This window comes from Vanacampus margaritifer, chromosome 3 (genome assembly GCF_051991255.1).
Source record: "Vanacampus margaritifer isolate UIUO_Vmar chromosome 3, RoL_Vmar_1.0, whole genome shotgun sequence".
In the NCBI taxonomy this organism is placed as follows: Eukaryota; Metazoa; Chordata; class Actinopteri; order Syngnathiformes; family Syngnathidae; genus Vanacampus; species Vanacampus margaritifer.
Window position 1 is genome coordinate 23772652 of NC_135434.1, and position 22158 is coordinate 23794809.

Below are 22158 nucleotides of genomic sequence, written 5' to 3' on the forward strand. Positions count from 1 at the left end.
ATCTTTTGTTACGACGATGATTATTCGTATGGATCATTGAGCAGTCCCAAATCGTTGGAGAGTGTTGTTATTGCAATGTATGATTCCAAAAATTATACATATATACAAAGGCCCATGAAAAAGTTTAGCCTTCAGGCTTTCCTATAACCCATTGGTCAACCACTATTAAGCATTGGTTGTTCAGTGGTAGAATCCTCGCTTGCCATGTGAGAGGCCTGGGTTCGATTCCCGGCCAATGCAGTCTATCTTTACAGAGGTGGTAGTAACTTACTCTCAAATTGTTCACATTTGTTTGCACAATGCAAATGTCTTGGAATTTCCCTGGAAGAGCCTAACGAAGTGGCTGGGGAGAGAGGAGTTGGTCTTTTCTGCTAACGCGGCTTACCCACATCTTTTGTTACAACGATGATTATTCGTCTGGATCATTGAACAGTTCCAAATCGTTGGAGAGTGTTGTTATTGCAATTATTGATTCAAAAAATGATGCAAGATATAGAAAAGCCCATGAAAAAGTTTAGCCTTCAGGCTTTTCTACAACCCATTGGTCAACCAGTATTAAGCATTGGTTGTTCAGTGGTAGAATTCTCGCTTGCCATGTGAGAGGCCCGGGTTCGATTCCCGGCAAATGCAGTCTATCTTTACAGAGGTGTTAGTATCTTACTCTCAAATTGTTCACATTTGTTTGCACAATGTAAATGTCTTGGAATTTCCCCGGAAGAGCCTGACGAAGTGGCTGGGAAGAGAGGAGTTTGTCTTTCCTGCTAACGCGGCTTAACCACATCTTTTGTTACAACATTGATTATTCATATGGATCATTGAACAGTTCCAAATCGTTAAAGAGCGTTGTTATTGCAATGTATGATTCCAAAAATGATACAAGATATACAAAGGCCCATGAAAAAGTTTAGCCTTAAGGCTTTTCTACAACCCATTGGTTGACCAGTATTAATAATTGGTTGTTCAGTGGTAGAATTCTCGCTTGCCATGTGAAAGGCCCGGGTTTGATTCCTGGCCAATGCAGTCTATCTTTACAGAGGTGGTAGTAACTTACTCTCAAATTGTTCGCATTTGTTTGCACAATGTAAATGTCTTGGAATTTCCCTGGAAGAGCCTAACGAAGTGGCTGGGGAGAGAGGAGTTGGTCTTTCCTGCTAACGCGGCTTTCCCACATCTTTTGTTACAACGCTGATTATTCGTCTTGATCATTGAACAGTCCCAAATCGTTGGAGAGTGTTGTTATTGCAATGTATGATTCAAAAAATGATGCAAGATATAGAAAGGCCCATGAAAAAGTTTAGCCTTCAGGCTTTTCTACAACCCATTGGTCAACCAGTATTAAGCATTGGTTGTTCAGTGGTAGAATTCTCGCTTGCCATGTGAGGGGCCCGGGTTCGATTCCCGGCCAATGCAGTCTATCATTACAGAGGTGGTAGTAACTTACTCTCAAATTGTTCACATTTGTTTGCACAATGTAAATGTCTTGGAATTTCCCCGGAAGAGCCTAACGAAGTGGCTGGGGGGAGAGGAGTTTGTCTTTCCTGCTAACGCGGTTTACCCACATCTTTTGTTAAAACAATGATTATTCATATGGATCATTGAACATTTCCAAATCGTTGGAGAGCGTTGTTATTGCAATGTATGATTCCAAAAATGATACAAGATATACAAAGGCCCAAGAAAAAGTTTAGCCTTAAGGCTTTTCTACAACCCATTGGTTGACCAGTATTAATAATTGGTTGTTCAGTGGTACAATTCTCGCTTGCCATGTGAAAGGCCCGGGTTTGATTCCTGGCCAATGCAGTCTTTCTTTACAGAGGTGGTAGTAACTTACTCTCAAATTGTTCACATTTGTTTGCACAATGTAAATGTCTTGGAATTTCCCCGGAAGAGCCTAATGAAGTAGCTGGGCAGATAGGAGTTGGTCTTTCCTTCTAACGCGGCTTTCCCACATCTTTTGTTACAACGATGATTATTCGTCTGGATCATTGAACAGTTCCAAATCGTTGGAGAGTGTTGTTATTGCAATGTATGATTCAAAAAATGATGCAAGATATAGAAAGGCCCATGAAAAAGTTTAGCCTTCAGGCTTTTCTACAACCCATTGGTCAACCAGTATTAAGCATTGGTTGTTCAGTGGTAGAATTCTCGCTTGCCATGTGAGGGGCCCGGGTTCGATTCCCGGCCAATGCAGTCTATCATTACAGAGGTGGTAGTAACTTACTCTCAAATTGTTCACATTTGTTTGCACAATGTAAATGTCTTGGAATTTCCCCGGAAGACCCTAACGAAGTGGCTGGGGGGAGAGGAGTTTGTCGTTCCTGCTAACGCGGTTTACCCACATCTTTTGTTAAAACAATGATTATTCATATGGATCATTGAACATTTCCAAATCGTTGGAGAGCGTTGTTATTGCAATGTATGATTCCAAAAATGATACAAGATATACAAAGGCCCATGAAAAAGTTTAGCCTTAAGGCTTTTCTACAACCCATTGGTTGACCAGTATTAATAATTGGTTGTTCAGTGGTAGAATTCTCGCTTGCCATGTGAAAGGCCCGGGTTTGATTCCTGGCCAATGCAGTCTATCTTTACAGAGGTGGTAGTAACTTACTCTCAAATTGTTCACATTTGTTTGCACAATGTAAATGTCTTGGAATTTCCCTGGAAGAGCCTAACGAAGTGGCTGGGGAGAGAGGAGTTGGTCTTTCCTGCTAACGCGGCTTTCCCATAATCTTTTGTTACAACGATGATTATTCGTATGGATCATTGAACAGTTCCAAATCGTTGGAGAGTGTTTTTATTGCGATGTATGATTCCAAAAATGATACAAGATATACAAAGGCCCATGAAAAAGTTTAGCCTTAAGGCTTTTCTACAACCCATTGGTTGACCAGTATTAAGCATTGGTTGTTCAGTGGTAGAATTCTCGCTTCCCATGTGAGAGGCCCGGGTTCGATTCCCGGCCAATGCAGTCTATCTTTACAGAGATGGTAGTAACTTACTCTAAAATTGTTCACATTTGTTTGCACAATGTAAATGTCTTGGAATTTCCCTGGAAAAGCCTAACGAAGTGGCTGGGGAGAGAGGAGTTGGTCTTTCCTGCTAACGCGGCTTCCCCACATCTTTTGTTACAACGCTGATTATTCGTCTGGATCATTGAACAGTTCCAAATTGTTGGAGAGTGTTGTTATTGCAATGTATGATTCAAAAAATGATGCAAGATATAGAAAGGCCCATGAAAAAGTTTAGCCTTCAGGCTTTTCTACAACCCATTGGTCAACCAGTATTAAGCATTGGTTGTTCAGTGGTAGAATTCTCGCTTGCCATGTAAGGGGCCCGGGTTCGATTCCCGGCCAATGCAGTCTATCATTACAGAGGTGGTAGTAACTTACTCTCAAATTGTTCACATTTGTTTGTACAATGTAAATGTCTTGGAATTTCCCCGGAAGAGCCTAACGAAGTGGCTGGGGGGAGAGGAGTTTGTCTTTCCTGCTAACGCGGTTTACCCACATCTTTTGTTAAAACAATGATTATTCATATGGATCATTGAACATTTCCAAATCGTTGGAGAGCGTTGTTATTGCAATGTATGATTCCAAAAATGATACAAGATATACAAAGGTCCATGAAAAAGTTTAGCCTTAAGGCTTTTCTACAACCCATTGGTTGACCAGTATTAATAATTGGTTGTTCAGTGGTACAATTCTCGCTTGCCATGTGAAAGGCCCGGGTTTGATTCCTGGCCAATGCAGTCTTTCTTTACAGAGGTGGTAGTAACTTACTCTCACATTTGTTTGCACAATGTAAATGTCTTGGAATTTCCCCGGAAGAGCCTAATGAAGTAGCTGGGCAGATAGGAGTTGGTCTTTCCTTCTAACGCGGCTTTCCCACATCTTTTTTTACGACGATGATTATTCGTATGGATCATTGAGCAGTCCCAAATCGTTGGAGAGTGTTGTTATTGCAATGTATGATTCCAAAAATTATACATATATACAAAGGCCCATGAAAAAGTTTAGCCTTCAGGCTTTCCTACAACCCATTGGTCAACCAGTATTAAGCATTGGTTGTTCAGTGGTAGAATCCTCGCTTGCCATGTGAGAGGCCCGGGTTCGATTCCCGGCCAATGCAGTCTATCTTTACAGAGGTGGTAGTAACTTACTCTCAAATTGTTCACATTTGTTTGCACAATGCAAATGTCTTGGAATTTCCCTGGAAGAGCCTAACGAAGTGGCTGGGGAGAGAGGAGTTGGTCTTTTCTGCTAACGCGGCTTACCCACATCTTTTGTTACAACGATGATTATTCGTCTGGATCATTGAACAGTTCCAAATCGTTGGAGAGTGTTGTTATTGCAATTATTGATTCAAAAAATGATGCAAGATATAGAAAAGCCCATGAAAAAGTTTAGCCTTCAGGCTTTTCTACAACCCATTGGTCAACCAGTATTAAGCATTGGTTGTTCAGTGGTAGAATTCTCGCTTGCCATGTGAGAGGCCCGGGTTCGATTCCCGGCCAATGCAGTCTATCTTTACAGAGGTGTTAGTAACTTACTCTCAAATTGTTCACATTTGTTTGCACAATGTAAATGTCTTGGAATTTCCCCGGAAGAGCCTGACGAAGTGGCTGGGAAGAGAGGAGTTTGTCTTTCCTGCTAACGCGGCTTAACCACATCTTTTGTTACAACAATGATTATTCATATGGATCATTGAACAGTTCCAAATCGTTAAAGAGCGTTGTTATTGCAATGTATGATTCCAAAAATGATACAAGATATACAAAGGCCCATGAAAAAGTTTAGCCTTAAGGCTTTTCTACAACCCATTGGTTGACCAGTATTAATAATTGGTTGTTCAGTGGTAGAATTCTCGCTTGCCATGTGAAAGGCCCGGGTTTGATTCCTGGCCAATGCAGTCTATCTTTACAGAGGTGGTAGTAACTTACTCTCAAATTGTTTGCATTTGTTTGCACAATGTAAATGTCTTGGAATTTCCCTGGAAGAGCCTAACGAAGTGGCTGGGGAGAGACGAGTTGGTCTTTCCTGCTAACGCGGCTTTCCCATAATCTTTTGTTACAACGATGATTATTCGTATGGATCATTGAACAGTTCCAAATCGTTGGAGAGTGTTTTTATTGCGATGTATGATTCCAAAAATGATACAAGATATACAAAGGCCCATGAAAAAGTTTAGCCTTAAGGCTTTTCTACAACCCATTGGTTGACCAGTATTAAGCATTGGTTGTTCAGTGGTAGAATTCTCGCTTCCCATGTGAGAGGCCCGGGTTCGATTCCCGGCCAATGCAGTCTATCTTTACGGAGGTGGTAGTAACTTACTCTCAAGTTGTTCACATTTGTTTGCACAATGTAAATGTCTTGGAATTTCCCTGGAAGAGCCTAACGAAGTGGCTGGGGATAGAGGAGTTGGTCTTTCCTTCTAACGCGGCTTTCCCACATCTTTTGTTACAACGATGATTATTCGTATGGATCATTGAACAGTTCCAAATCGTTGGAGAGTGTTTTTATTGCGATGTATGATTCCAAAAATGATACAAGATATACAAAGGCCCATGAAAAAGTTTAGCCTTAAGGCTTTTCTACAACCCATTGGTTGACCATTATTAAGCATTGGTTGTTCAGTGGTAGAATTCTCGCTTGCCATGTGAGAGGCCCGGGTTCGATTCCCGGCCAATGCAGTCTATCTTTACGGAGGTGGTAGTAACTTACTCTCAAATTGTTCACATTTGTTTGCACAATAGAAATGTCTTTGAATTTCCCCGGAAAAGCCTAACGAAGTGGCTGGGGAGAGAGGAGTTTGTCTTTCCTGCTAACGCGGCTTACCCACATCTTTTGTTACAACAATGATTATTCGTATGAATCATTGAACAGTCCCAAATCGTTGGAGAGTGTTGTTATTGCAATGTATGATTCCAAAAATTATACATATATACAAAGGCCCATGAAAAAGTTTAGCCTTCAGGCTTTCCTACAACCCATTGGTCAACCAGTATTAAGCATTGGTTGTTCAGTGGTAGAATTCTCGCTTGCCATGTGAGAGGCCCGGGTTCGATTCCCGGCCAATGCAGTCTATCATTACAGAGGTGGTAGTAACTTACTCTCAAATTGTCAACATTTGTTTGCACAATGTAAATGTCTTGGAATTTCCCCGGAAGAGCCTAACGAAGTGGCTGGGGGGAGAGGAGTTTGTCGTTCCTGCTAACGCGGTTTACCCACATCTTTTGTTAAAACAATGATTATTCATATGGATCATTGAACATTTCCAAATCGTTGGAGAGCGTTGTTATTGCAATGTATGATTCCAAAAATGATACAAGATATACAAAGGCCCATGAAAAAGTTTAGCCTTAAGGCTTTTCTACAACCCATTGGTTGACCAGTGTTAATAATTGGTTGTTCAGTGGTAGAATTCTCGCTTGCCATGTGAAAGGCCCGGGTTTGATTCCTGGCCAATGCAGTCTATCTTTACAGAGGTGGTAGTAACTTACTCTCAAATTGTTCACATTTGTTTGCACAATGTAAATGTCTTGGAATTTCCCCGGAAGAGCCTAATGAAGTAGCTGGGCAGATAGGAGTTGGTCTTTCCTTCTAACGCGGCTTTCCCACATCTTTTGTTACGACGATGATTATTCGTATGGATCATTGAGCAGTCCCAAATCGTTGGAGAGTGTTGTTATTGCAATGTATGATTCCAAAAATTATACATATATACAAAGGCCCATGAAAAAGTTTAGCCTTCAGGCTTTCCTACAACCCATTGGTTGACCAGTATTAAGCATTGGTTGTTCAGTGGTAGAATTCTCGCTTCCCATGTGAGAGGCCCGGGTTCGATTCCCGGCCAATGCAGTCTATCTTTACAGAGGTGGTAGTAACTTACTCTCAAATTGTTCACATTTGTTTGCACAATGTAAATGTCTTGGAATTTCCCTGGAAGAGCCTAACGAAGTGGCTGGGGAGAGAGGAGTTGGTCTTTCCTGCTAACGCGGCTTTCCCACATCTTTTGTTACAACGATGATTATTCGTATGGATCATTGAACAGTTCCAAATCGTTGGAGAGTGTTTTTATTGCGATGTATGATTCCAAAAATGATACAAGATATACAAAGGCCCATGAAAAAGTTTAGCCTTAAGGCTTTTCTACAACCCATTGGTTGACCAGTATTAATAATTGGTTGTTCAGTGGTAGAATTCTCGCTTGCCATGTGAAAGGCCCGGGTTTGATTCCTGGCCAATGCAGTCTATCTTTACAGAGGTGGTAGTAACTTACTCTCAAATTGTTCGCATTTGTTTGCACAATGTAAATGTCTTGGAATTTCCCCGGAAGAGCCTAACGAAGTGGCTGGGGGGAGAGGAGTTTGTCGTTCCTGCTAACGCGGTTTACCCACATCTTTTGTTAAAACAATGATTATTCATATGGATCATTGAACATTTCCAAATCGTTGGAGAGCGTTGTTATTGCAATGTATGATTCCAAAAATGATACAAGATATACAAAGGCCCATGAAAAAGTTTAGCCTTCAGGCTTTTCTACAACCCATTGGTCAACCAGTATTAAGCATTGGTTGTTCAGTGAAAGAATTCTCGCTTGCCATGTGAGGGGCCCGGGTTCGATTCCCGGCCAATGCAGTCTATCATTACAGAGGTGGTAGTAACTTACTCTCAAATTGTTCACATTTGTTTGCACAATGTAAATGTCTTGGAATTTCCCCGGAAGACCCTAACGAAGTGGCTGGGGGGAGAGGAGTTTGTCGTTCCTGCTAACGCGGTTTACCCACATCTTTTGTTAAAACAATGATTATTCATATGGATCATTGAACATTTCCAAATCGTTGGAGAGCGTTGTTATTGCAATGTATGATTCCAAAAATGATACAAGATATACAAAGGCCCATGAAAAAGTTTAGCCTTAAGGCTTTTCTACAACCCATTGGTTGACCAGTATTAATAATTGGTTGTTCAGTGGTAGAATTCTCGCTTGCCATGTGAAAGGCCTGGGTTTGATTCCTGGCCAATGCAGTCTATCTTTACAGAGGTGGTAGTAACTTACTCTCAAATTGTTCACATTTGTTTGCACAATGTAAATGTCTTGGAATTTCCCCGGAAGAGCCTAAAGAAGTAGCTGGGCAGATAGGAGTTGGTCTTTCCTTCTAACGCGGCTTTCCCACATCTTTTGTTACGACGATGATTATTCGTATGGATCATTGAGCAGTCCCAAATCGTTGGAGAGTGTTGTTATTGCAATGTATGATTCAAAAAATGATGCAAGATATAGAAAGGCCCATGAAAAAGTTTAGCCTTCAGGCTTTTCTACAACCCATTGGTCAACCAGTATTAAGCATTGGTTGTTCAGTGAAAGAATTCTCGCTTGCCATGTGAGGGGCCCGGGTTCGATTCCCGGCCAATGCAGTCTATCATGACAGAGGTGGTAGTAACTTACTCTCAAATTGTTCACATTTGTTTGCACAATGTAAATGTCTTGGAATTTCCCCGGAAGACCCTAACGAAGTGGCTGGGGGGAGAGGAGTTTGTCGTTCCTGCTAACGCGGTTTACCCACATCTTTTGTTAAAACAATGATTATTCATATGGATCATTGAACATTTCCAAATCGTTGGAGAGCGTTGTTATTGCAATGTATGATTCCAAAAATGATACAAGATATACAAAGGCCCATGAAAAAGTTTAGCCTTAAGGCTTTTCTACAACCCATTGGTTGACCAGTATTAATAATTGGTTGTTCAGTGGTAGAATTCTCGCTTGCCATGTGAAAGGCCCGGGTTTGATTCCTGGCCAATGCAGTCTATCTTTACAGAGGTGGTAGTAACTTACTCTCAAATTGTTCACATTTGTTTGCACAATGTAAATGTCTTGGAATTTCCCCGGAAGAGCCTAAAGAAGTAGCTGGGCAGATAGGAGTTGGTCTTTCCTTCTAACGCGGCTTTCCCACATCTTTTGTTACGACGATGATTATTCGTATGGATCATTGAGCAGTCCCAAATCGTTGGAGAGTGTTGTTATTGCAATGTATGATTCCAAAAATTATACATATATACAAAGGCCCATGAAAAAGTTTAGCCTTCAGGCTTTCCTACAACCCATTGGTCAACCAGTATTAAGCATTGGTTGTTCAGTGGTAGAATTCTCGCTTGCCATGTGAGAGGCCCGGGTTTGATTCCCGGCCAATGCAGTCTATCTTTACAGAGGTGGTAGTAACTTACTCTCAAATTGTTCACATTTGTTTGCACAATGTAAATGTCTTGGAATTTCCCTGGAAGAGCCTAACGAAGTGGCTGGGGAGAGAGGAGTTGGTCTTTCCTGCTAACGCGGCTTTCCCACATCTTTTGTTACAACGATGATTATTCGTATGGATCATTGAACAGTTCCAAATCGTTGGAGAGTGTTTTTATTGCGATGTATGATTCCAAAAATGATACAAGATATACAAAGGCCCATGAAAAAGTTTAGCCTTAAGGCTTTTCTACAACCCATTGGTTGACCAGTATTAATAATTGGTTGTTCAGTGGTAGAATTCTCGCTTGCCATGTGAAAGGCCCGGGTTTGATTCCTGGCCAATGCAGTCTATCTTTACAGAGGTGCTAGTAACTTACTCTCAAATTGTTCGCATTTGTTTGCACAATGTAAATGTCTTGGAATTTCCCTGGAAGAGCCTAACGAAGTGGCTGGGGAGAGAGGAGTTGGTCTTTCCTGCTAACGCGGCTTTCCCATAATCTTTTGTTACAACGATGATTATTCGTCTGGATCATTGAACAGTTCCAAATTGTTGGAGAGTGTTGTTATTGCAATGTATGATTCAAAAAATGATGCAAGATATAGAAAGGCCCATGAAAAAGTTTAGCCTTCAGGCTTTTCTACAACCCATTGGTCAACCAGTATTAAGCATTGGTTGTTCAGTGGTAGAATTCTCGTTTGCCATGTAAGGGGCCCGGGTTCGATTCCCGGCCAATGCAGTCTATCATTACAGAGGTGGTAGTAACTTACTCTCAAATTGTTCACATTTGTTTGCACAATGTAAATGTCTTGGAATTTCCCCGGAAGAGCCTAACGAAGTGGCTGGGGGGAGAGGAGTTTGTCTTTCCTGCTAACGCGGTTTACCCACATCTTTTGTTAAAACAATGATTATTCATATGGATCATTGAACATTTCCAAATCGTTGGAGAGCGTTGTTATTGCAATGTATGATTCCAAAAATGATACAAGATATACAAAGGCCCATGAAAAAGTTTAGCCTTAAGGCTTTTCTACAACCCATTGGTTGACCAGTATTAATAATTGGTTGTTCAGTGGTACAATTCTTGCTTGCCATGTGAAAGGCCCGGGTTTGATTCCTGGCCAATGCAGTCTTTCTTTACAGAGGTGGTAGTAACTTACTCTCACATTTGTTTGCACAATGTAAATGTCTTGGAATTTCCCCGGAAGAGCCTAATGAAGTAGCTGGGCAGATAGGAGTTGGTCTTTCCTTCTAACGCGGCTTTCCCACATCTTTTGTTACGACGATGATTATTCGTATGGATCATTGAGCAGTCCCAAATCGTTGGAGAGTGTTGTTATTGCAATGTATGATTCCAAAAATTATACATATATACAAAGGCCCATGAAAAAGTTTAGCCTTCAGGCTTTCCTACAACCCATTGGTCAACCAGTATTAAGCATTGGTTGTTCAGTGGTAGAATTCTCGCTTGCCATGTGAGAGGCCCGGGTTCGATTCCCGGCCAATGCAGTCTATCTTTACGGAGGTGGTAGTAACTTACTCTCAAGTTGTTCACATTTGTTTGCACAATGTAAATGTCTTGGAATTTCCCTGGAAGAGCCTAACGAAGTGGCTGGGGATAGAGGAGTTGGTCTTTCCTTCTGACGCGGCTTTCCCAAATCTTTTGTTACAACGATGATTATTCGTATGGATCATTGAACAGTTCCAAATCGTTGGAGAGTGTTTTTATTGCGATGTATGATTCCAAAAATGATACAAGATATACAAAGGCCCATGAAAAAGTTTAGCCTTAAGGCTTTTCTACAACCCATTGGTTGACCATTATTAAGCATTGGTTGTTCAGTGGTAGAATTCTCGCTTGCCATGTGAGAGGCCCGGGTTCGATTCCCGGCCAATGCAGTCTATCTTTACGGAGGTGGTAGTAACTTACTCTCAAATTGTTCACATTTGTTTGCACAATAGAAATGTCTTTGAATTTCCCCGGAAAAGCCTAACGAAGTGGCTGGGGAGAGAGGAGTTTGTCTTTCCTGCAACGCGGCTTAACCACATCTTTTGTTACAACAATGATTATTCATATGGATCATTGAACAGTTCCAAATCGTTAAAGAGCGTTGTTATTGCAATGTATGATTCCAAAAATGATACAAGATATACAAAGGCCCATGAAAAAGTTTAGCCTTAAGGCTTTTCTACAACCCATTGGTTGACCAGTATTAATAATTGGTTGTTCAGTGGTAGAATTCTCGCTTGCCATGTGAAAGGCCCGGGTTTGATTCCTGGCCAATGCAGTCTATCTTTACAGAGGTGGTAGTAACTTACTCTCAAATTGTTTGCATTTGTTTGCACAATGTAAATGTCTTGGAATTTCCTTGGAAGAGCCTAACGAAGTGGCTGGGGAGAGAAGAGTTGGTCTTTCCTGCTAACGCGGCTTTCCCATAATCTTTTGTTACAACGATGATTATTCGTATGGATCATTGAACAGTTCCAAATCGTTGGAGAGTGTTTTTATTGCGATGTATGATTCCAAAAATGATACAAGTTATACAAAGGCCCATGAAAAAGTTTAGCCTTAAGGCTTTTCTACAACTCATTGGTTGACCAGTATTAAGCATTGGTTGTTCAGTGGTAGAATTCTCGCTTCCCATGTGAGAGGCCCGGGTTCGATTCCCGGCCAATGCAGTCTATCTTTACGGAGGTGGTAGTAACTTACTCTCAAGTTGTTCACATTTGTTTGCACAATGTAAATGTCTTGGAATTTCCCTGGAAGAGCCTAACAAAGTGGCTGGGGATAGAGGAGTTGGTCTTTCCTTCTAACGCGGCTTTCCCACATCTTTTGTTACAACGATGATTATTCGTATGGATCATTGAACAGTTCCAAATCGTTGGAGAGTGTTTTTATTGCGATGTATGATTCCAAAAATGATACAAGATATACAAAGGCCCATGAAAAAGTTTAGCCTTAAGGCTTTTCTACAACCCATTGGTTGACCATTATTAAACATTGGTTGTTCAGTGGTAGAATTCTCGCTTGCCATGTGAGAGGCCCGGGTTCGATTCCCGGCCAATGCAGTCTATCATTACAGAGGTGGTAGTAACTTACTCTCAAATTGTTCACATTTGTTTGCACAATGTAAATGTCTTGGAATTTCCCCGGAAGAGCCTAACGAAGTGGCTGGGGGGAGAGGAGTTTGTCGTTCCTGCTAACGCGGTTTACCCACATCTTTTGTTAAAACAATGATTATTCATATGGATCATTGAACATTTCCAAATCGTTGGAGAGCGTTGTTATTGCAATGTATGATTCCAAAAATGATACAAGATATACAAAGGCCCATGAAAAAGTTTAGCCTTAAGGCTTTTCTACAACCCATTGGTTGACCAGTGTTAATAATTGGTTGTTCAGTGGTAGAATTCTCGCTTGCCATGTGAAAGGCCCGGGTTTGATTCCTGGCCAATGCAGTCTATCTTTACAGAGGTGGTAGTAACTTACTCTCAAATTGTTCACATTTGTTTGCACAATGTAAATGTCTTGGAATTTCCCCGGAAGAGCCTAATGAAGTAGCTGGGCAGATAGGAGTTGGTCTTTCCTTCTAACGCGGCTTTCCCACATCTTTTGTTACGACGATGATTATTCGTATGGATCATTGAGCAGTCCCAAATCGTTGGAGAGTGTTGTTATTGCAATGTATGATTCCAAAAATTATACATATATACAAAGGCCCATGAAAAAGTTTAGCCTTCAGGCTTTCCTACAACCCATTGGTCAACCAGTATTAAGCATTGGTTGTTCAGTGGTAGAATTCTCGTTTGCCATGTGAGAGGCCCGGGTTCGATTCCCGGCCAATGCAGTCTATCTTTACAGAGGTGGTAGTAACTTACTCTCAAATTGTTCACATTTGTTTGCACAATGTAAATGTCTTGGAATTTCCCTGGAAGAGCCTAACGAAGTGGCTGGGGAGAGAGGAGTTGGTCTTTCCTGCTAACGCGGCTTTCCCACATCTTTTGTTACAACGATGATTATTCGTATGGATCATTGAACAGTTCCAAATCGTTGGAGAGTGTTTTTATTGCGATGTATGATTCCAAAAATGATACAAGATATACAAAGGCCCATGAAAAAGTTTAGCCTTAAGGCTTTTCTACAACCCATTGGTTGACCAGTATTAATAATTGGTTGTTCAGTGGTAGAATTCTCGCTTGCCATGTGAAAGGCCCGGGTTTGATTCCTGGCCAATGCAGTCTATCTTTACAGAGGTGGTAGTAACTTACTCTCAAATTGTTCGCATTTGTTTGCACAATGTAAATGTCTTGGAATTTCCCTGGAAGAGCCTAACGAAGTGGCTGGGGAGAGAGGAGTTGGTCTTTCCTGCTAACGCGGCTTTCCCACATCTTTTGTTACAACGCTGATTATTCGTCTGGATCATTGAACAGTTCCAAATCGTTGGAGAGTGTTGTTATTGCAATGTATGATTCAAAAAATGATGCAAGATATAGAAAGGCCCATGAAAAAGTTTAGCCTTCAGGCTTTTCTACAACCCATTGGTCAACCAGTATTAAGCATTGGTTGTTCAGTGGTAGAATTCTCGCTTGCCATGTGAGGGGCCCGGGTTCGATTCCCGGCCAATGCAGTCTATCATTACAGAGGTGGTAGTAACTTACTCTCAAATTGTTCACATTTGTTTGCACAATGTAAATGTCTTGGAATTTCCCCGGAAGAGCCTAACGAAGTGGCTGGGGGGAGAGGAGTTTGTCGTTCCTGCTAACGCGGTTTACCCACATCTTTTGTTAAAACAATGATTATTCATATGGATCATTGAACATTTCCAAATCGTTGGAGAGCGTTGTTATTGCAATGTATGATTCCAAAAATGATACAAGATATACAAAGGCCCATGAAAAAGTTTAGCCTTAAGGCTTTTCTACAACCCATTGGTTGACCAGTGTTAATAATTGGTTGTTCAGTGGTAGAATTCTCGCTTGCCATGTGAAAGGCCCGGGTTTGATTCCTGGCCAATGCAGTCTATCTTTACAGAGGTGGTAGTAACTTACTCTCAAATTGTTCACATTTGTTTGCACAATGTAAATGTCTTGGAATTTCCCCGGAAGAGCCTAATGAAGTAGCTGGGCAGATAGGAGTTGGTCTTTCCTTCTAACGCGGCTTTCCCACATCTTTTGTTACGACGATGATTATTCGTATGGATCATTGAACAGTTCCAAATCGTTGGAGAGTGTTTTTATTGCAATGTATGATTCCAAAAATTATACATATATACAAAGGCCCATGAAAAAGTTTAGCCTTCAGGCTTTCCTACAACCCATTGGTCAACCAGTATTAAGCATTGGTTGTTCAGTGGTAGAATTCTCGCTTGCCATGTGAGAGGCCCGGGTTCGATTCCCGGCCAATGCAGTCTATCTTTACAGAGGTGGTAGTAACTTACTCTCAAATTGTTCACATTTGTTTGCACAATGTAAATGTCTTGGAATTTCCCTGGAAGAGCCTAACAAAGTGGCTGGGGAGAGAGGAGTTGGTCTTTCCTGCTAACGCGGCTTTCCCACATCTTTTGTTACAACGATGATTATTCGTATGGATCATTGAACAGTTCCAAATCGTTGGAGAGTGTTTTTATTGCGATGTATGATTCCGAAAATGATACAAGATATACAAAGGCCCATGAAAAAGTTTAGCCTTAAGGCTTTTCTACAACCCATTGGTTGACCAGTATTAATAATTGGTTGTTCAGTGGTAGAATTCTCGCTTGCCATGTGAAAGGCCCGGGTTTGATTCCTGGCCAATGCAGTCTATCTTTACAGAGGTGGTAGTAACTTACTCTCAAATTGTTCGCATTTGTTTGCACAATGTAAATGTCTTGGAATTTCCCTGGAAGAGCCTAACGAAGTGGCTGGGGAGAGAGGAGTTGGTCTTTCCTGCTAACGCGGCTTTCCCACATCTTTTGTTACAACGATGATTATTCGTATGGATCATTGAACAGTTCCAAATCGTTGGAGAGTGTTTTTATTGCGATGTATGATTCCAAAAATGATACAAGATATACAAAGGCCCATGAAAAAGTTTAGCCTTAAGGCTTTTCTACAACCCATTGGTTGACCAGTATTAAGCATTGGTTGTTCAGTGGTAGAATTCTCGCTTCCCATGTGAGAGCCCCGGGTTCGATTCCTGGCCAATGCAGTCTATCTTTACAGAGGTGGTAGTAACTTACTCTCAAATTGTTCACATTTTTTTGCACAATGTAAACGTCTTGGAATTTCCCCGGAAGAGCCTAATGAAGTAGCTGGGCAGATAGGAGTTGGTCTTTCCTTCTAACGCAGCTTTCCCACATCTTTTGTTACGACGATGATTATTCGTATGGATCATTGAGCAGTCCCAAATCGTTGGAGAGTGTTGTTATTGCAATGTATGATTCCAAAAATTATACATATATACAAAGGCCCATGAAAAAGTTTAGCCTTCAGGCTTTTCTACAACCCATTGGTCAGCCAGTATTAAGCATTGTTTGTTCAGTGGCAGAATTCTTGCTTGCCATGTGAGAGGCCTGGGTTCGATTCCCGGCCAATGCAGTCTATCTTTACAGAGGTGGTAGTAAATTACTCTCAAACTGTTTACATTTGTTTGCACAATGTAAATGTCCTGAAATTTCCCTGGAAGAGCCGAACGAAGTGGCTGATGAGAGAGGAGTTGGTCTTTCCTGCTAACGCGGCTTTCCCACATCTTTTTTTACAACGATGATTATTCGTTTGGATCATTGAACAGTTCCAAATCTTTGGAGAGTGTTGTTATTGCGATGTATGATTCCAAAAATGATACAAGATATAGAAAGCCCTATGAAAAAGTTTAGCTTTCAGGCTTTTCTACAACCCATTGGTCAACCAGTATTAAGCATTGGTTGTTTAGTGGTAGAATTCTTGCTTGCCATGTGAGAGGCCTGGGTTCGATTCCTGGCCAATGCAATCTATTTTTACAGAGATGGTAGTAACTTACTCTAAAATTGTTCACATTTGTTTGCGCAATGTAAACGTCTTTGAATTTCCCCGGAAGAGCCTAATGAAGTAGCTGGGCAGAGAGGAGTTGGTCTTTCCTGCTAACGCGGCTTTCCCACATCTTTTGTTACGACGATGATTATTCGTCTGGATCATTGAACAGTTCCAAATCGTTGGAGAGTGTTGTTATTGCAATGTATGATTCCAAAAATGATACAAGATATAGAAAGCCCCATGAAAAAGTTTAGCCTTCAGGCTTTTCTACAACCCATTGGTCAACCAGTATTAATTATTGGTTGTTTAGTGGTTGAATTCTTGCTTCCCATGTGAGAGGCTCGGGTTCGATTCCCGGCCAATGCAGTCTATCTTTACAGAGGTGGTAGTAACTTACTCTCAAATTGTTCACATTTGTTTGCACAATAGAAATGTCTTGGAATTTCCCCGGAAGAGCCTAACGAAGTGGCTGCGGAGAGAAGAGTTTGTCTTTCCTGCTAACGCGGCTTACCCACATCTTTTGTTACAACAATGATTATTCGTATGGATCATTGAACAGTTCCAAATCGTTGGAGAGCGTTGTTATTGCAATGTATGATTCCAAAAATGATACAAGATATACAAAGTTCCATGAAAAAGTTTAGCCTTAAAGCTTTTCTACAACCCATTGGTTGACCAGTATTAAGCATTGGTTGTTCAGTGGTAGAATTCTCGCTTGCCATGTGAGAGGCCCGGGTTCGATTCCCGGCCAATGCAGTCTATCTTTACAGAGGTGGTAGTAACTTACTCTCAAATTGTTCACATTTGTTTGCACAATAGAAATGTCTTGGAATTTCCCCGGAAGAGCCTATATGAAGTAGCTGGGCGGATAGGAGTTGGTCTTCCTTTCTAACGCAGCTTCCCCACATCTTTTGTTATGACGATGATTATTCGTATGGATCATTGAGCAGTCCCAAATAGTTGGAGAGTGTTGTTATTGCAATGTATGATTCCAAAAATTATACATATATACAAAGGCCCATGAAAAAGTTTAGCCTTCAGGCTTTTCTACAACCCATTGGTCAGCCAGTATTAAGCATTGGTTGTTTAGTGGTCGAAATCTCGCTTCCCATGTGAGAGGCCTGGGTTCGATTCCCGGCCAATGCAGTCTATCTTTACAGAGGTTGTAGTAACTTACTCTCAAATAGTTCACATTTCTTTGCACATTGTGAATGTCTTGGAATTTCCCCGGAAGTGCCTAATGAAGTAGCTCGGCAGAGAGGAGTTGGTCTTTCCTGCTAACGCGGCTTTCCCACATCTTTTGTTACAACGATGATTATTCGTCTGGATCATTGAACAGTTCCAAATCGTTGGAGAGTGTTGTTATTGCAATGTATGATTCCAAAAATGATACAAGATATAGAAAGGCCCAGGAAAAAGTTTAGCCTTCAGGCTTTTCTACAACCCATTGGTTGTCCAGTATTAAGCATTGGTTGTTCAGTGGTTGAATTCTCGCTTGCCATGTGAGAGGCCTGGGTTCGATTCCCGGCCAATGCAGTCTATCTTTACAGAGGTGGTAGTAACTTACTCTCAAATTGTTCACATTTGTTTGCACAATAGAAATGTCTTGGAATTTCCCCGGAAGAGCCTAACGAAGTGGCTGGGGAGAGAGGAGTTTGTCTTTCCTGCTAACGCGGCTTACCCACATCTTTTGTTACAACAATGATTATTCATATGGATCATTGAACAGTTCCAAATCGTTGCAGAGCGTTGTTATTGCAATGTATGATTCCAAAAATGATACACGATATACAAAGGCCCATGAAAAAGTTTAGCCTTAAGGATTTTCTACAACCCATTGGTTGACCAGTATTAATAATTGGTTGTTCAGTGGTTGAATTCTCGCTTGCCATGTGAAAGGCCCGGGTTTGATTCCTGGCCAATGCAGTCTATCTTTACAGAGGTGGTAGTAACTTACTCTCAAATTGTTCACATTTGTTTGCACAACAGAAATGTATTGGAAGAGCCTAACGAAGTGGCTGGGGAGAGAGCAGTTGGTCTTTCCTGCTAACGTGGCTTACCAACATCTTGTGTTACAACGATGATTATTCGTATGGATCATTGAACGGTTCCAAATCGTTGGTGAGTGTTGTTATTGCAATGTATGATTCCAAAAATGATACAAGATATACAAAGGCCAATGAAAAAGTTTAGCCTTCAGGCTTTTCTACAACCCATTGGTTGTCCAGTATTAAGCATTGGTTGTTCAGTGGAAGAATTCTCGCTTGCCATGTGAGAGGCCAGGGTTGGATTCCCGGCCAATGCAGTCTATCTTTACAAAGGTGGTAGTAACTTACTCTCAAATTGTTCACATTTGTTTGCACAATGTAAACGTCTTGGAATTTCCCCGGAAGATCCTAATGAAGTAGCTGGGCAGAGAGGAGTTGGTCTTTCCTGCAACGCGGCTTTCCCACATCTTTTGTTACAACGATGATTATTCGTATGGATCATTGAGCAGTCCCAAATCGTTGGAGAGTGTTGTTATTGCAATGTATGATTCCAAAAATTATACATATATAAAAAGGCCCATGAAAAAGTTTAGCCTTCAGGCTTTTCTACAACCCATTGGTCAGCCAGTATTAACCATTGGTTGTTCAGTGGTAGAATTCTCGCTTGCCATGTGAGAGGCCCGGATTCGATTCCCGGCCAATGCAGTCTATCTTTACAGAGATGGTAGTTACTTACTCTCAAATTGTTCACATTTGTTTCCACAACAGAAATGTCTTGGAATTTTCCCGGAAGAGCCTAACGAAGTGGCTGGGGAGAGAGCAGTTGGTCTTTCCTGCTAACATGGCTTACCAACATCTTGTGTTACAACGATGATTATTCGTATGGATCATTGAACGGTTCCAAATCGTTGGTGAGTGTTGTTATTGCAATGTATGATTCCAAAAATGATACAAGATATACAAAGGCCAATGAAAAAGTTTAGCTTTCAGGCTTTTCTACAACCCATTGGTCACCAAGTATTAATGGAGAGTGTTGTTATTGCAATGTATGATTCCAAAAATGATACAAGACATACAAAGGCCAATGAAAAAGTTTAGCCTTCAGGCTTTTCTACAACCCATTGGTCAACCAGTATTAAGCATTGGTTTTTCAGTGGTAGAATTCCCACTTGCCATTTGAGAGGCCTGGGTTCGATTCCCGGCCAATGCAGTCTATCTTTACAAAGGTGGTAGTAAATTACTCTCAAATTGTTCACATTTGTTTGCACAATGTATATGTCTTGGAATTTCCCCGGAAGAGCCTAACGAAGTGACTGGGAAGAGAGGAGTTGGTCTTTCCTGCTAACGCGGCTTACTCACATCTTTTGTGACAACGATGATTATTCGTATGGATCATTGAACAGTTCCAAATTGTTGGAGAGTGTTGTTATTGCAATGTATGATTCCAAAAATGATACAAGATATACAAAGGCCCATGTAAAAGTTTAGCCTTCAGGCTTTTCTACAACCCATTGGTTGACCAGTATTAAGCATTGGTTGTTCAGTGGTAGAATTCTTGATTGCCATGTGAGAGGCCCGGGTTCGATTCCTTGCCAATGCAGTCTATCTTTACAGAGGTGGTAGTAACGTACTCTCAAATTGTTCACATTTGTTTGCACAATGTAAACGTCTTGGAATTTCCCCGGAAGATCCTAATGAAGTAGCTGGGCAGAGAGGAGTTGGTCTTTCCTGCAACGCGGCTTACCCACGTCTTTTGTTACGACGATGATTATTCGTATGGATCATTGAGCAGTCCCAAATCGTTGGAGAGTGTTGTTATTGCAATGTATGATTCCAAAAATTATACATATATACAAAGGCCCATGAAAAAGTTTAGCCTTCAGACTTTTCTACAACCCATTGGTCAGCCAGTATTAAGCATTGGTTGTTCAGTGGTAGAATTCTTGCTTCCCATGTGAGAGGCCCGGGTTCGACTCCCGGCCAATGCAGTCTATCTTTACAGAGGTCGTAGTAACTTACTCTCAAATAGTTCACATTTCTTTGCACAATGTAAACGTCTTGGAATTTCCCCAGAAGTGCCTAATGAAGTAGCTCGGCAGAGAGGACTTGGTCTTTCCTGCTAACGCGGCTTTCCCACATCTTTTGTTACAACGATGATTATTCGTATGGATCATTGAACAGTTCCAAATCGTTGGAGAGTGTTGTTATTGCGATGTATGATTCCAAAAATGATACAAGATATACAAAGGCCCATGAAAAAGTTTAGCCTTAAGGCTTTTCTACAACCCATTGCTTGACCAGTATTAAGCATTGGTTGTTCAGTGGTAGAATTCTGGCTTGCCATGTGAGAGGCCCGGGTTCGATTCCCGGCCAATGCAGTCTATCTTTACAGAGGTGGTAGTAACTTACTCTCAAATTCTTTGCACAACAGAAATGTCTTGGAATTTCCCCGGAAGAGCCTAACGAAAAGGCTGGGGAGAGAGGAGTTGGTCTTTCCTGCTAACGTGGCTTACCAACATCTTGTGTTAAAACGATGATTATTTGTATGGATCATTGAACGGTTCCAAATCGTTGGTGAGTGTTGTTATTGCAATGTATGAGTCCAAAAATGATACAAGATATACAAAGGCCAATGAAAAAGTTTAGCCTTCAGGCTTTTCTACAACCCATTGGTTGTCCAGTATTAAGCATTGGTTGTTCAGTGGAAGAATTCTCGTTTGCCATGTGAGAGGCCAGGGTTGGATTCCCGGCCAATGCAGTCTATCTTTACAGAGGTGGTAGTAATTTACTCTCAAATTGTTCACAATTGTTTGCACAATAGAAATGTCTTGGAATTTCCCCGGAAGAGCCTAACGAAGTGGCTGGGGAGAGAGAGTTGGTCTTTCCTGCTAACGCGGCTTTCCCACATCTTTTGTTACAATGATGATTATTCGTATGGTTCATTGAGCAGTACCAAATCGTTGGAGAATGTTGTTATTGCAATGTATGATTCCAAAAATGATACAAGATATACAAAGGCCAATGAAAAAGTTTAGCTTTCAGGCTTTTCTACAACCCATTGGTCACCAAGTATTAATGGAGAGTGTTGTTATTGCAATGTATGATTCCAAAAATGATACAAGATATAGAAAGCCCCATGAAAAAGTTTAGCCTTCAGGCTTTTCTACAACCCATTGGTCAACTAGTATTACGCATTGGTTGTTCAGTGGTAGAATTCTCGCTTGCCATATGAGAGGCCTGGGTTCGATTCCTGGCCAATGCAGTCTATCTTTATAGAGGTGGTAGTAACTTACTCTCAAATAGTTCACATTTCTTTGCACAATTTAAACGTCTTGGATTTTCCCCGGAAGTGCCTAATGAAGTAGCTCGGCAGAGAGGAGTTGGTCTTTCCTTCTAACGCGGCTTTCCCACATCTTTTGTTACGACGATGATTATTCGTATGGATCATTGAACAGTTCCAAATCGTTGGAGAGTGTTGTTATTGCGATGTATGATTCCAAAAATGATACAAGATATACAAAGGCCCATGAAAAAGTTTAGCCTTAAGGCTTTTCTACAACCCATTGCTTGACCAGTATTAAGCATTTGTTGTTCAGTGGTAGAATTCTCGCTTGCCATGTGAGAGGCCCGGGTTCGATTCCCGGCCAATGCAGTCTATCTTTGCAGAGGTGGTAGTAACATACTCTCAAATTTGTTTGCACAATGTAAACGTCTTGGAATTTCCCCAGAAGAGCCTAATGAAGTAGCTGGGCAGAGAGGAGTTGGTCTTTCTTGCTAACGCGGCTTTCCCACATCTTTTGTTATGACGATGATTATTCGTATGGATCATTGAGCAGTCCCAAATCGTTGGAGAGTGTTTTTATTGCAATGTATGATTCCAAAAATTATACATATATACAAAGGCCCATGAAAAAGTTTAGCCTTCAGGCTTTTCTACAA

At 41.2% G+C, this 22158-nt stretch overlaps 29 non-coding genes across 29 annotated transcripts; all 29 read left to right on the plus strand.

Moving 5' to 3' along the window:
• The first annotated feature begins 169 nt into the window (after positions 1-169).
• trnag-gcc (transfer RNA glycine (anticodon GCC)) lies at positions 170-240 on the plus strand. Its single transcript has one exon. It is a non-coding gene; the product is annotated as a tRNA-Gly (tRNA).
• Positions 241-559: 319 nt separating this feature from the next.
• Positions 560-630, plus strand: trnag-gcc (transfer RNA glycine (anticodon GCC)). The gene has a single exon. It is a non-coding gene; the product is annotated as a tRNA-Gly (tRNA).
• A 709-nt stretch (positions 631-1339) lies between these two features.
• Positions 1340-1410, plus strand: trnag-gcc (transfer RNA glycine (anticodon GCC)). The gene has a single exon. It is a non-coding gene; the product is annotated as a tRNA-Gly (tRNA).
• Positions 1411-2119: 709 nt separating this feature from the next.
• On the plus strand, positions 2120-2190 carry trnag-gcc (transfer RNA glycine (anticodon GCC)). The gene has a single exon. It is a non-coding gene; the product is annotated as a tRNA-Gly (tRNA).
• Positions 2191-2900: 710 nt separating this feature from the next.
• Positions 2901-2971, plus strand: trnag-ccc (transfer RNA glycine (anticodon CCC)). Its single transcript has one exon. It is a non-coding gene; the product is annotated as a tRNA-Gly (tRNA).
• A 319-nt stretch (positions 2972-3290) lies between these two features.
• trnag-gcc (transfer RNA glycine (anticodon GCC)) lies at positions 3291-3361 on the plus strand. The gene has a single exon. It is a non-coding gene; the product is annotated as a tRNA-Gly (tRNA).
• A 699-nt stretch (positions 3362-4060) lies between these two features.
• Positions 4061-4131, plus strand: trnag-gcc (transfer RNA glycine (anticodon GCC)). Its single transcript has one exon. It is a non-coding gene; the product is annotated as a tRNA-Gly (tRNA).
• A 319-nt stretch (positions 4132-4450) lies between these two features.
• trnag-gcc (transfer RNA glycine (anticodon GCC)) lies at positions 4451-4521 on the plus strand. The gene has a single exon. It is a non-coding gene; the product is annotated as a tRNA-Gly (tRNA).
• Positions 4522-5231: 710 nt separating this feature from the next.
• Positions 5232-5302, plus strand: trnag-ccc (transfer RNA glycine (anticodon CCC)). The gene has a single exon. It is a non-coding gene; the product is annotated as a tRNA-Gly (tRNA).
• A 319-nt stretch (positions 5303-5621) lies between these two features.
• trnag-gcc (transfer RNA glycine (anticodon GCC)) lies at positions 5622-5692 on the plus strand. Its single transcript has one exon. It is a non-coding gene; the product is annotated as a tRNA-Gly (tRNA).
• Positions 5693-6010: 318 nt separating this feature from the next.
• On the plus strand, positions 6011-6081 carry trnag-gcc (transfer RNA glycine (anticodon GCC)). Its single transcript has one exon. It is a non-coding gene; the product is annotated as a tRNA-Gly (tRNA).
• Positions 6082-6789: 708 nt separating this feature from the next.
• trnag-ccc (transfer RNA glycine (anticodon CCC)) lies at positions 6790-6860 on the plus strand. The gene has a single exon. It is a non-coding gene; the product is annotated as a tRNA-Gly (tRNA).
• A 709-nt stretch (positions 6861-7569) lies between these two features.
• trnag-gcc (transfer RNA glycine (anticodon GCC)) lies at positions 7570-7640 on the plus strand. The gene has a single exon. It is a non-coding gene; the product is annotated as a tRNA-Gly (tRNA).
• Positions 7641-8349: 709 nt separating this feature from the next.
• On the plus strand, positions 8350-8420 carry trnag-gcc (transfer RNA glycine (anticodon GCC)). Its single transcript has one exon. It is a non-coding gene; the product is annotated as a tRNA-Gly (tRNA).
• A 708-nt stretch (positions 8421-9128) lies between these two features.
• Positions 9129-9199, plus strand: trnag-gcc (transfer RNA glycine (anticodon GCC)). Its single transcript has one exon. It is a non-coding gene; the product is annotated as a tRNA-Gly (tRNA).
• Positions 9200-9909: 710 nt separating this feature from the next.
• Positions 9910-9980, plus strand: trnag-gcc (transfer RNA glycine (anticodon GCC)). Its single transcript has one exon. It is a non-coding gene; the product is annotated as a tRNA-Gly (tRNA).
• Positions 9981-10679: 699 nt separating this feature from the next.
• trnag-gcc (transfer RNA glycine (anticodon GCC)) lies at positions 10680-10750 on the plus strand. The gene has a single exon. It is a non-coding gene; the product is annotated as a tRNA-Gly (tRNA).
• Positions 10751-11069: 319 nt separating this feature from the next.
• Positions 11070-11140, plus strand: trnag-gcc (transfer RNA glycine (anticodon GCC)). The gene has a single exon. It is a non-coding gene; the product is annotated as a tRNA-Gly (tRNA).
• Positions 11141-11849: 709 nt separating this feature from the next.
• On the plus strand, positions 11850-11920 carry trnag-ccc (transfer RNA glycine (anticodon CCC)). Its single transcript has one exon. It is a non-coding gene; the product is annotated as a tRNA-Gly (tRNA).
• Positions 11921-12239: 319 nt separating this feature from the next.
• On the plus strand, positions 12240-12310 carry trnag-gcc (transfer RNA glycine (anticodon GCC)). Its single transcript has one exon. It is a non-coding gene; the product is annotated as a tRNA-Gly (tRNA).
• A 708-nt stretch (positions 12311-13018) lies between these two features.
• trnag-gcc (transfer RNA glycine (anticodon GCC)) lies at positions 13019-13089 on the plus strand. The gene has a single exon. It is a non-coding gene; the product is annotated as a tRNA-Gly (tRNA).
• A 709-nt stretch (positions 13090-13798) lies between these two features.
• trnag-gcc (transfer RNA glycine (anticodon GCC)) lies at positions 13799-13869 on the plus strand. The gene has a single exon. It is a non-coding gene; the product is annotated as a tRNA-Gly (tRNA).
• Positions 13870-14577: 708 nt separating this feature from the next.
• On the plus strand, positions 14578-14648 carry trnag-gcc (transfer RNA glycine (anticodon GCC)). Its single transcript has one exon. It is a non-coding gene; the product is annotated as a tRNA-Gly (tRNA).
• A 709-nt stretch (positions 14649-15357) lies between these two features.
• trnag-ccc (transfer RNA glycine (anticodon CCC)) lies at positions 15358-15428 on the plus strand. Its single transcript has one exon. It is a non-coding gene; the product is annotated as a tRNA-Gly (tRNA).
• A 1488-nt stretch (positions 15429-16916) lies between these two features.
• Positions 16917-16987, plus strand: trnag-gcc (transfer RNA glycine (anticodon GCC)). Its single transcript has one exon. It is a non-coding gene; the product is annotated as a tRNA-Gly (tRNA).
• A 709-nt stretch (positions 16988-17696) lies between these two features.
• Positions 17697-17767, plus strand: trnag-gcc (transfer RNA glycine (anticodon GCC)). The gene has a single exon. It is a non-coding gene; the product is annotated as a tRNA-Gly (tRNA).
• A 2369-nt stretch (positions 17768-20136) lies between these two features.
• Positions 20137-20207, plus strand: trnag-ccc (transfer RNA glycine (anticodon CCC)). Its single transcript has one exon. It is a non-coding gene; the product is annotated as a tRNA-Gly (tRNA).
• Positions 20208-20526: 319 nt separating this feature from the next.
• On the plus strand, positions 20527-20597 carry trnag-gcc (transfer RNA glycine (anticodon GCC)). The gene has a single exon. It is a non-coding gene; the product is annotated as a tRNA-Gly (tRNA).
• Positions 20598-21800: 1203 nt separating this feature from the next.
• Positions 21801-21871, plus strand: trnag-gcc (transfer RNA glycine (anticodon GCC)). Its single transcript has one exon. It is a non-coding gene; the product is annotated as a tRNA-Gly (tRNA).
• Positions 21872-22158: the final 287 nt, after the last annotated feature.